The 12,625-nt window shown below is 43.2% G+C and overlaps 1 protein-coding gene across 9 annotated transcripts in view; it reads right to left on the bottom strand.

The window, feature by feature from the left end:
• Nucleotides 1-12,625, bottom strand: part of Gpr160 (G protein-coupled receptor 160) — a 39,520-nt gene that overhangs the window by 4,221 nt on the left and 22,674 nt on the right. For 5 of the 9 annotated variants that reach the window (XM_021158129.1, XM_021158127.1, XM_021158125.1 and 2 more), the window contains exon 3: nt 2,451-2,550. The exons of 2 other annotated variants lie outside the window; for them this stretch is intronic. The gene's annotated coding sequence lies outside the window, so the exon portion shown is untranslated. Of the gene's footprint in view, nt 1-2,450; nt 2,551-5,531; nt 5,598-12,625 lie in introns of all 9 variants that reach the window. 2 more of the 9 variants (XM_021158128.1, XM_029475636.1) reach the window with 1 other exon arrangement.

The following is a 12,625-nucleotide window of genomic DNA, read 5'->3' as shown; positions in this document are numbered from 1 at the left end:
TATCTTATCCTTCCCTTCAAGGCTCAGATATCCATGTGGCAGATGGCACAGAAAGATTTTATGAGCCAGAGGTAGTGAATGACTTCAAGGAAAATGTTTTCCAGACACCACAGGCCAGATGCACAAACCAGCTCACAGCGTGTGATGACATGGACAAGCCCTGCACAAACTCAATGCACACTAAATTCTAGGATAGAGGAGGGAAGGTGGCCACCAAGGCTCAACTCCAGTTGAGGACTACCGGCACTTTATTGGTGCCAGGAGAGGGAACGTCCATTTTCTTTAGTGGAATGATACCTGATAAGCTGACAGTAGTTCAGGGCAAGACCCATACCCAGAACTAATTGGCCAACACCAACTGAGTCAATGGTTTTTTGTCTTTGTTTTAATTTTGAGTAAGAGCAGGGAGTGGGGCAGGGGGGGAGGGAAAGAGGAAGCACATGTGAAGTTGCATGAATAGGGAGATGGGAAGCGGGGAAGATCAAATGCATTGGATGTAATTCTCAAAGGAAATATTTACAACAATAACTGATACATTATTCAATTCATATGAAATTACATCTTCATAAAATGATATGGTAGTTAGCACTAGTAGTGTTTCTGTCTTTTGTTAACCACAAAGAAAAATGACAACTTAGCTGCCTGATGATCAAATAACTTAAAGTGAGTAATGAAGAGACCAAGGGCAAAGTAGCCACTGTGAGGAGGCTGTCAGTTTGCTCATTGTGGATCATTTGTCCCCAGGGCCATCAGGCTGTTGTGCCATAACACATAACAGGTTAAAAATTGTGATAAAATAAGAGCATTTTCTAGCTATAGGTATAAAAGAAACAAGGAGAGCAAGTATTTTCCTTCACTCAAGATTTTTTTCTTCCTATGCTCACTTGAGTTTAACTTGATCCTCTATGGAAAAGTTCCGTTCAAGATCTGATAAAGAGATGTAGCTGCCACCTGACTGTCAGTACATGCCTAATGGGTGGCAGCCTGGATAAGGAAGCCGGCACAGAAGGACAGAGCACACAAAGCCTTCCTTGGACCAAGAGACAAATTGTCACTGAAACATGCCAATGTCGGTTAAAATGGAGGTGAGGGAGGAAAATCCTGAGGGTTCATGTTTATAACAATCCTGGGCCAGGGACTGGCTCAGGGGTAAGGCTCAGATACTCTTGAAGACTGTTTGCTGGATGGCTCACAGTGGGAAGCCTAATGCCTCTGGTTCCTATAGGCAGCTGTGCTCACGTGTGTACAAACACACTAAAAGTCAATCATAAAAACCCAGGGCTACTGAGATGGTTCAGTAGATAAAGGTGTCTGCTGACACCTGATGACCTGAGTGGAACCTACAATCCTGTGTGGCGGGAAGAGAAAACTGACTTTCTGGATGTCCTCTGACCTCCATACATAGGATATGGCCCCTCCCCAAAAACATGAAAACTAGTGTTTTGTTTTGTTTTTAAATCCAGCTTTAAAAGTATACATCTGGAGTAAAAGAAGCAAGAGAATGCCATGCTTGGTCTTCAATGATTCCATTGCTTCCATCGTCTCGTCTATCCAGAATGGAATTAGCAAAGCTAAGAAGCAGCCCTGAAGGTGTGCCCCCAATGCCCAGTTCCATTTGGCTCCTCCCTCACGTGGGAAAGCAGCAGGAAGGCAAGAAAGAGCAGGCTAATATTTGGAGGACCTGGTGTTTCCCAGCGGGTCAGAAAGATGAAGAAAGGATTGGTTCACAGAGAACTTGCTTGGAAAGGGGATGGAAGGAGAAGAGCCAAAGCAGACTTTAAGTGGAAGAATCATACAACTCGAAGAACATGCAGACCCAGGGAAGATACGCAACTGGAGGCAGGAAGAGCAGTTAGAGAGACCATACAAGAAATGAGATTTGGGATCATCTTATAGTGGTTCCTGAATATGGCTATAGAAATCAGGACTTCTAAGATGAGACATTTCTTAGAGGATATTATATATGTAGCCTCTTCTCCCACAATCCACTATAAGTATTCAAAATTCCAATATATTCTCCTTTAAATAGGCTCCCAGCCGAGGTGAAATCATAATCTACCTGTCCAGATCCGCAGGGATTCAGACATGTAAATAATAATAATAATAATAATAATAATAATAATAATAATATTCTTAGCTGTATCCATGTGTCTCAGGTGCAACTTAGCACACCATGAAAGGCCTTTATAGATATTCATCTCTTTGACACTTGCTTTGAGATCTGGTCCAACGTGGGAGTGTGGACAGACCCGTTCTGTGCTTTCTTATCTATATCTTGTTGTTTTTGAGACAGGGTCTCACCATGTAGCCCTGGTTGTCCCAGAACTCACTCTGTTGATTAGGCTGGCACAGAACTCAGAGATTCAGCTGCCTCTGACTCCTGAGTGCTGTGATTAAAGGTGTGCGCCACCACACCAGCCATCTTTGTCTTAACAGCTTGTTATACTTACTCTCTCTTGACTTGAGCTTATTTTCATTTTACAGCCTTCAGTGGCATCACTGTCAGATCCTTGCGTGTCACTTTACTACACCAAAACGAGTGTGTGAGCTCTGTGAAAGGAAGTGAGGGTTACCATTTAGAAAACAGCACCTATGTATGCATCCCTGCAAAGAAAACAAGCCTTTGGGACCAGAGCCAGCCCAACGACTTACCATCTCAGATTCTCTGAGAAGCAGCGGGGAGGACTGTGCTGATGACAGTCCACCACCGGAGACGCTGAAGAGTTTGGGCACACCTTCCCAGTGTCTAAACCTGTAGTTCTATTTGGTTTAATCCCCTAATACTTGTGTGCTAAATGATATTTTAAGTAAAAAAGAAAAATCACTATTTCCCCAAACATAAGAAATTGAGCAAATTTACAGTGTTTCACAGGTACTTTGCTGTCTAGCTTAATATCAGACAGCTAAACTTTTATCTGCATTTCCTCTGCCTAGATAGAACACCTACCACAAGGCTTCTAAGGAAACTTTCCTGTACATTCATTAAGACTGGGAGAGGAAAGGGGGTAACTTCAAGTGCAGGAAATGAGTCATTCGGACCGCTGTTTGTCATGGAAAGAGCCTGTGAAGAACAATGGAGCTGCCAGTATTCTAATGCTAATTTGTGTCCTCCAAATTAGTTTGCAGGAGAGGGTCAGCCCATAGCTTCTGGGAGCCTGCCCCAAGTTGGTTCTGATTGATAGATAAAGATGCCAGCAGCCAATAGCTGGGGAGGAGAGAGGCAGGGTTTAGGGTTCCTGGCCTTGAGACTGTGAGGTAGACTCTAGCAGCATGGAGGCTAGGCAGTCGCCCAGCTAGTGTGCTGCTTAAGGCATATTAGATATAAAGGCTGTGTGTGCCTTTCACTTAGGAACAAAAACCATTGAGGTGTGAAGCAACCTTGCACTGGGGTTGATTAAATAATACTACAGAACATGATACTGAGCCTTGTCAAGATCCTACGATCAATTCTAAACATATAGCAGCACATAATTATGGCCCAAATCACAAGTGGAAATGAAGGGGCCTAGCTATACATGAAAGAGCCTTTAAACACAGGCACAATCCAAATGTGAGGAATTCTGTCTCTGCTATTACCTGTGGGAGACTGGCATTAGCTGTTGGTTAAGACAGCCTGTCTTCCAAAACATGCTGTTTGTTTTGGAAAGCCTTGTAAGATGAAGTTCTTGTACGATAGACAAATAGTGTTTGAAACTTGTTATAAATAACTGATAAGGTACAAAACTGAAATTCCAGAAATACACACAATGAAAATTACCCATTTTATTTAGTCCTTCAATAGCCCACATTGCCCATTGATACCCCCATATCATTTCCTCAGATTACCCTACAATACACACATGTACACACACACACACACACACACACACACACACACACACACACACTATACATGCACATATACATCCTATATACATACGCACAATCACCATAAACACACTTACATATACATATCCTCCCACACATACATACACATTACACACCATATGTATGTACACACACACACACACACACACACATTAATACTAGATCCTTGACTCCTGTTGTTAGGTTATCCATGTGGAGATGCCCTTGGGTGTTCTCTTCCCTACAACACGTGCTACATGATACACTTTACGATGGCTGCTCTGTCAACATGGGTCCCTGAGTGACTTGAGCATAGACATTGAGGAGGCAGAATTGATGCATGGTATGAGCGAATCTTTGCTGCATTAAGTCACTGGGGTTCAGGGATGACCCAATAGGGCCCATCCTGACTAGTACAGTTCCTCAGTATTCTCTGTGTCCTTTGAAATGTTTTAACCTCACATGTTATTTACTTCACACCAGAAACGCTGCAGAAGAAACCATAACCATGGAAAGCAACAATAGAAATCTAAGGAAATTGGTTAAAATCATTATTTGGTTTTAATTTTGGGATTCTGGAACATTTTAGGTTTTCTTGTGACTTGAATATATTTGTTCATATAGGAAAAGAATATCTCAATTCAGTGATGGAAATTTAAACTCCAAGAAATGGGAGTGACTTAGACCTAAAAGAGGTTGAAGGAAGGACATAATAAAGAGCAGAATAAGAACCAGCAACAGAGCTGGGCTCAGTGGCTCACGCGTGACACTCAGGAGGTGGAGCCAGAGCACTGTGAATCACACTTGGCACTCAGGAGGCAGGGCACAAGTGATGCTCGGCAGGAGGGGACAGGTTACAGTGATGCATATGAGCACACGTGATGCTTAGGAAAAGGAGCCAGTAAGACTATACAGCAAGGGCTGCTGGCAAACCAAACAGAACAATTAAGGAGGCACACTGGCTGTTTTGGTGGGAGGGTGGCAGTAGCAATGAGAAACTGAACAATGTAAGGAAGATGGTATAAGTATTAGGAAAGACAGGCCTGTACTGATGAGTCTATAACGGTTAAAAGGTAATTAAGGACTATTGGGAACTATTTTTCCTATAATTTAAACATTTGTGATGAAATAGTTTATGAATGCTACCAAATTTCATTCACAAAACAATGTTAAATATCTCCATTAAAGAAATCAACCTCTGGCTGGGAGATGGCCTGGCAGATCAGAGCGCTAGCTGCTTTTGTAGAGGTCCTGGATTTGTTTCCCAGCACCCACGTGGTGGCTCATCGGTGGTGGCCTTCTGTAACTCTAGCCCCAAGGGATCCAATGCCCTCTTCCAGCCTCAGTACGCGCACTAGGCACAGCTGTGGTGCACACAAGCAATACAAGGAAAAACATTCATACACATAAAAAGAAATTTTGAGCCGGGAAGTGGTGGCGCACGCCTTTAATCCCAGCACTCCGGAGGCAGAGGCAGGCGGATTTCTGAGTTCTAGGCCAGCCTGGTCTACAAAGTGAGTTTCAGGACAGCCAGGGCTATACAGAGAAACCCTGTCTTGAAAAACTAAAAACAAAACAAAAAAAAAAGAAAGAAAGAAAGAAAGAAAGAAAGAAAGAAAGAAGAAAAAAAAGAAAGAAAGAAATTTTGACTGTTTCCACTAAACTTTTAAGAATCAAATACTGACCCAGAGGCCTGTGCGGACAGAGACATCAGAGGAGGACAGGCACCACTGCGGTGTGCAAATGGAGACCTGGGAGACAAAGAGAAGCACAACAGTATGAGAACTATGAAGACAGATGAGGGTGGAGAGGAACAGCCTGGTGTAAGGAGGCTGTGCTGCCACCTGAGGCCACAGTCATGTCCCAGCCCAGGCTGCTGCTGAGAGCCATGTCTGGGTCCATGGACCTGCAGCAGCAGGGGTCTGTGTCAATGTTCATGGCCCATGTTACCACCAAAGGCCATGTGGAACATTCCTGGTCTAGACTGCTGCCGGAGGCCATCTTTATGTCTGAAGGTGGCACAGAGCTGAGCTTGCCCCCTCCCTTCATTGGGACAGTGCTGGAGATCTAGTGCTGGTGCAGGCTAGCTGGCTCATACGGCATTTAAGTGAGGGAGATCTGATCTGGCTGTTGCAAGCTAGAGAGATGGCTCCACCTGTTGCATGAGCAAAGCAAGAGACCTGGCCCTGGTAGTGCTGGTGCAGGAGAGCGGGCAAGCTGACAAACTCAGCTTCCACCCAGGCCTTTCAGTGTGCTCACCCCACTATTTACTCCATCTATGAACCGCTGGAGCACATGAAGGGGATGGTCCTATAGATTCAAAGGTGTAAGATCTCCATGACACAGGTGAACTAGAGGGTACCTAAGAGGAGTCCCTCTGAGGCCAGAGGCTTCAAACCAGACCAGTGATTCATTGCAATGAACATTTGCAGGTAAACCTGTTTGGGCAAAAGGGTATACTGTGTGACACACCAGGACACACCACAGCTTCAGTGAGAGTTTTAAAATTGTTTTCCTTGGGGAGAGGTTGCAAGGGCAGATGGCTGATATGAAGGGACAGGGAAATGAGTGGGATTGAGGTGCATGATATAAAATTGACAATCAATAGAAAGTTGTTTTTTTTTTTTTAAAAATACTAAACTTAGTACTTAGCTCATGTCACAAAATCAGAATTACCCTAACATCAAAACCAAAGGTAGCTTAAGAAATGCATATCATAAACCAACATACTTTATGAATATGGGAGGAAAACCCTTTAAGAAAACATGAGCAATGGGGATTTACGGACACACAAAAGTCCTATCACAACCAGTGTAGACTGCCTTTAGAAAATCTAGTAACACAGCATGCTAGCAGAGGGAAGAGGAGATCTCAGGATCAACTGAGCAAATGCAGAAAGATTTTCATAAAACCCAACAGGATCCAGGCTTACAGCAAGAGACCAGAACTTCCCTAACCAGACGAGAGGGATGCAAGACATATATAACCTTATGCTTAGTGATCAAAGAACAGCCATTTCCCCTCGATCCGGCTGGATATCCACTCTCAGTGTTTCACTGGGGATCCTCACCCATGTGAAAGGCAAGCAGAGGAAATCAAAGGAATACAGACTAAGTAAAACTATCTCTACTTGTGGGTAACACGCCCGTGTACTTAGGGAGTTCAAAGGAAGCCAAAACAAAACAGACAACAAAGTATTAGAAAGGAAATGAATACACAATAGCAGGAAAAAAATAAGAAAAACCTAAGGATACAATAGACAAAGCACATAAAAGCACAATATTCTGAAAACTGAAAGTTACCGTGGAAGAGAAGTCCTCAATCAGTGAAAAGAGAAAGAGACTAGAAGACTCAAAAAGTTAATCTTGTAGAAACTGACACACTGATTTATGCTTTATCTAGAAAGACACATGTCCTGGGAGAGTGAAAATGAGTCACATGAACAATTTTACAGAACATTTTATATAACCCAATTTGAGACTTGCTGTAAAGATACAGAAGTTAAGACAGCATGGTATTAGCATAAAAACATAAAGACATTCCCATAAGTCAATGGTACAGAAAAGAATTCAAACGTCGACCCAAAAAGTTATGGTCAATTGGTTCTCAGAGAAAGCGAGAGGTGATTCCACGAGCAGTCTTTCCTGAAGAGTAGGCTTCCCCATACAGATGTGCGCGCACACGCGCACACACACACACACACACACACACACACACACACACACAATTGAGGAAGCAAATCTTACTGCGACACTGGAGGACACACTAAAGAACCAAGCTATCGATTCTTCTTACATGGGGAAGTCCTGGGAGAGGCCTATTTTTTGCTACATCTCCTGTACTAACTGGGGATGAAACAGTAAGGGACAGAAACAAACATTGACAAAATAAAGCAAAGATAAAATTGAAAAGTGACATCTTAAATGGAGACAAGCCACTGGTCACCACCTCTTCCAAACGAGTGGTGAAGAACCCATCATTCCTACCATGCAGACTTGCCAAGAAATTATAACCCCAGAAGGCCTTTAAGTTCAGCAATAGCTCACCATAAAATCCAGACAGGGAAGAAGCCATCCCATGACTACTAGAAGCAGGAAAATCAAGATAAGGCCAGCTCTATGGGACAACTTGTTTCTTCAGTAAATTATAACAACAGTACAAAAGATTAAAGGCTTAAGATAAGCTGTGAATTCCAATGGGAGGGAAGATTGGGAGAATCTTTGAAGAGCTGGGAGAGGGGAAACCATGTCCAGAATACATTGTATAATTTTCAATAAAAGAAAAAAATAAACCCACAAAAAGGGGGGGCATTAAGATACACAAGTAGGTACATTATGTAGAATGCACTAAAGCAAACATGTGTATAGTAAAGTTGGGCACTGACTAGAAAGTGTAGGTACTAAGGACTTTTTAATCTTGTGCTCTGAACTCTGCTCTCTTCAAATTCAAATGTTGAAGCCCTGAACAACAGTATGTCAGGCTGGGACTGCACTTAGAGAGAAAGTCTTTATGGAGGAAATGGAAATGAGGAATCACTTTTTAAATGCACATGCTGAAATATTTTTTAAAAAGTGTTGACTACTAGAATCTCCTTCAAAATCTCCAATGTGTACACTCGGGAGGAAGGTATAGTGGGGATGGCCGGCACTGGCCATCACTGACGGGTTATTTAATTATTGCTATAGATGCTGCAGTGCTGAAGAGGCAGCACCACAGAGTAGTCGCCTAGCTTAGCTGCGCTCAACCTCCCCCCGCCCCCCACCCCAAATCTGTCACCTGAAAGGCTTTAAAATCTTTGAAAAGCACTTTATTCTAAAGGCATAAATCTTCAAAGATGCAAATCTAGAGGCTGAAAACTGAGTGAATGGACAGCAGATGACGGAGGAACCTGTCTAGAGAGCAGATCTGTGGGCAGAAGCATCTCTAAGGAGACTCACGCACAGACCCTTTGGGCTTCCCTCCTCAGGCTCTGCTTTTTGCCTACAGTTTTCTTTGATGTCCTTCACCCCCTCTCAAGCTTTTGCACACTGCCCTCTTAGCTTCTTCCTAGAGGGACTTGGACCTTGCTACATACTGGCCTTCCAGGATTTTCTTTGAAATCTAGGTGGGAGGCCTTTAATTGTGGCATCTTTTTTTGTTGTTTGTTTTGGTTTTCCAACCAGGCTGCCAGGTATGACAGCAAGGCCAAATCAGCTCGAATCACAGCCTCACTGGCATCTGAGTGCTTACGTAATGAGCATTAATTTTCTCTCAGGACCTATAGTGCATTACTCATCTCCTTCTGATCTGTAGTTTGTTCTGAGCAACCTGCTACTGACCTTAATTTGCTATTTAAGGTCAGACTGCTAGCAAGCTCTGGGCTATAAACCTTGCACCAAGGTTCTACAGAAAACTGTGACTAGGCAATGCGGCAGGACCAGATTCCTTGTTATGTGTGAATTTGTAGAGGAGAAGCAGAGGAAGACACCAAGAACCTGGAAATACCAGGAATGTTTCATGCCTGCCAAAGAAAGCTACAGGTGACAGGGCTGTAGGGACAGAGGTCTGTTCAAGCCTGAAAGAAATCATATCGTGCTGCCATGTGTCCCACACATTAGTCATGGAGCTACAGGATTGGCTGTTCTCCCTGCTGAGTGTTAGCCTTTTGAAACCTTGCAAAACTACTAGTTGGAGTAGGATTGCTCACTCTGTACTACTACAGAATGGGAGTGCATGGCTTGATTTTTTTTATTTTTTTACAAGGCCCATGGTTAAAAAGTTAGCTTTAACTCTTTGTTTGTTTCTTTATTTTGTTTGTTTTTATTTTGTTTTATTTTTCAAGACAGGGTTTCTCTGTGTAGCCCTGGCTGTCCTGGACTCAACTCTGTAGACCAGGCTGGCCTCGAACTCAGAAAGCCTTCTAGAGGAGAGCCCTAGTCACCATCCAGGGTATTCTAGTTAGGTCAGTAGCAGGTTGCTCAGAAGAAACTGCAGGTCAGAAGAAGAGGAGTAATGTACTGTAGGTCCTGAGAGAAAATCTCTTCAGACTAAAGCTGCTGTACCCAACAAAGCTAGTCTTTGGGAATGAAGAAGAAGCAAGACCTTCCAAGATGAAGAACAACAGAAGAGGAGATTCATGACCAGAAAACAGCCCTTAAAAAGAAGCCTGAGGGCTAGTAAGACGGCTCAGTGGCCACCTGAGCTCAACTGCTAGGACACATATGGCAGAAAGAGAAAACCAACTCTCTGAAGGTGTCTTCTGACCTATACACACACAATATGGCACACACACACCCACACTTGGAATAAATAAATAAGTGTATGTTAAAGCCAACTTGAGGCGTTCAGTATGTACCCTGATAGGATACCTGTTTTGAAAGCATATCTAAGCATATTTATTCTTACTGTGAGAACAGATACTGAGAAGAAAAACAGAAAGAGTTACTAACCCTGTAGCCAGTTGCCTGGCAGAAGCTAATTACAGGAAGAAGGGACACTTGGCTCAGTTTCAGGGATACTCAGTTCATCACAGGAAGGAAGGTCAGATGCCACTCATGAAGGCAGAAAGATATGGTCAAGTCTCACATCTGGGGGCAGCCAGGACACAGCATGGCTACAGGGTGGGCTATAATGATAAAGGCCCACCCCTGGTATCCTGCAGTGACCACCTAGGCCTCCCTTCATAAGGTTCCATAGCAAACCCCCATCTCCTCCAAATAATGCCAAAGTCTGGGGAAGCAATCACAGAAAATACAAGCTTATAGGAGATAATTCCAGAATCAAACCAGAACATTTGACCCCATGCCCCCAAAATTGCACAACACAAAGTGCATTTAGTCTAGCCTCAATCATCCCCATAGTCTTAACAGGCCTAAAACTATTCAAAACGCCATGTCCAAAAACTCCTCTCAGAGTTCAGGCTAGCCAGGCAGTGGTGGCGCACACCTTTAGTCCTAGCACTTGGGAGGCCGAGGCTTTAAATTAATCTTTTCTTTGCTGTACTTTAGCACTTACGCTTGACTATAGCACTCTGTAATAAAGGACTTCTCTCCCACACTGGAGATCTAATATACCTGTTTACATATATATCTACATTTTACCTGAAATTTCAAATCTTCTCATATTATTTCATTGAAATAGTCAATGTCCTTAACTTTTTCCTTCAATTTTGAGTATTAAAAAAATTACTGTTTGTTTATTTAATGGTGTTCCAGAAGTCCTAAATGCTTTTATTGTTTTGTTTTGTTGTTCTTTTTCAAGACATGGTTTCTCTATGTAGCCCTGGCTGTCCTGCAACTTGCTCTGTAGACCAGGCTGGCCTTGAACTCAGAGATCTGCCTGTCTCTTCCAGGCACTGAGATTAAAGGCATGTGCCACCAGCACCTGGCTCTATTTTCTTTCATGTTCTTTCCCCTCACTGAGCTTTCAAAATGCCTGTTTTCAAGTTCAAATATTCTTTTTAAATTTAAAATAAAGTGAATTAAAATAGATTTACATCATTTCTTCCTTCCTTTCCCCCCCCTCAATCTTCCTATATTCCCACTTACTCCCTCTCAAATTCATGGACTTTTTTTGTTATTATTGTTATACATGAAGACAATGCATAAACATATAAATATGCTCTGTGGGAGTCCACTTAGTGTTGGTTGTATATATACCATTTCAGGTCTGACCACTTGGTATGGGATAACCAGTTAGGGGGCTCATATCTGGGGAAGACCAATGCAGTCCTTTTTTACCTATGGCTCTGTGTCTAGGGGTACATGAGATTGTTCAATGGATGGTAGAGTGTCTATCAGGGTCTCATTGTTCAGGCCTTCTTTTGGCAGCCATATTGCTGAGGTGTCCTGGGTGTAGCTTCCCTGTCACTTCTAGGAGACACACTCTCACAGCAGACTTCCTGAGTCTCAGGCTCTCACAGTCGTTCTGCCTGTCTCCCATTATGTTCCCTGAGCCTTAGGTGCAGGACTTGTAGATGTTATCAGTTGGAGCTGGGCACCCATGGTTAGTTGTTCTCTTCATTTTGACCAACTGTAGTTTTCAGTGATAGTCTCTGAATTCTACAAGGAGGAGTTTCTTTCATAAGGGGTGTGGTGGTTTGAATGAGACCAGTCCCCATAGGGTCACAGATTTGAATGCTTGGTCACCAGGGAATGGCACTATCTGAGAGGATTAGAAGGTGTGGTCCTGCTGGAGGGAGTGGGTTGCTGTGGGTGGGCTTCAAGGTTTCAAAAGCCCAAATCAGGCCCAGTCTCAGTCTCTTTCTCTCTTCCTACATCCCGTGGACCAGGATGTAAACTCACCTACTGTTCCTGCACCAAGCCTGCCTGCCCACCGCCACACTCCCTGCCATGATGGTCATGAACTCTGCCTCTGAAACTAGACATAAGCCCCAATTAAATGTTTTCTAAGAATGGTCATAGTGGTCAAGTGGCCATCGTGTCTCTTTACAGCAATAAAACACTGACCACGACAAGGAGTGAGAGCTATACTAATCAGGCTGGATGGGAAGACAGGGTGTGCCAGCGTGGCTGGTCCTGGAGGATAGATATGGAATGTGGTGAGATGGAATAAGGTCATAAGTTCAGATATTTTTTTCTCCTGCTTAATCTACATTGTTTGTTGAGGCTATCAACTGTATTTTTAAATTTTAATTTATTACAATTTGCTAAACACATGAAACTCAAGAAGAATGAAGACTGAAGTGTGGACACTATGCCCCTCCTTAGAATTGGGAATAGAACACCCATGGAAGGAGTTACAGAGACAAAGTTTGGAGCTGTGACGAAAGGATGGACCA

The sequence above is a fragment of the Mus caroli genome, chromosome 3 (assembly GCF_900094665.2).
Source record: "Mus caroli chromosome 3, CAROLI_EIJ_v1.1, whole genome shotgun sequence".
Taxonomy (NCBI): domain Eukaryota; kingdom Metazoa; phylum Chordata; class Mammalia; order Rodentia; family Muridae; genus Mus; species Mus caroli.
The sequence above is the reverse complement of the archived record's forward strand: the minus strand, read 5'-3'. Positions and strand labels throughout refer to the sequence as shown.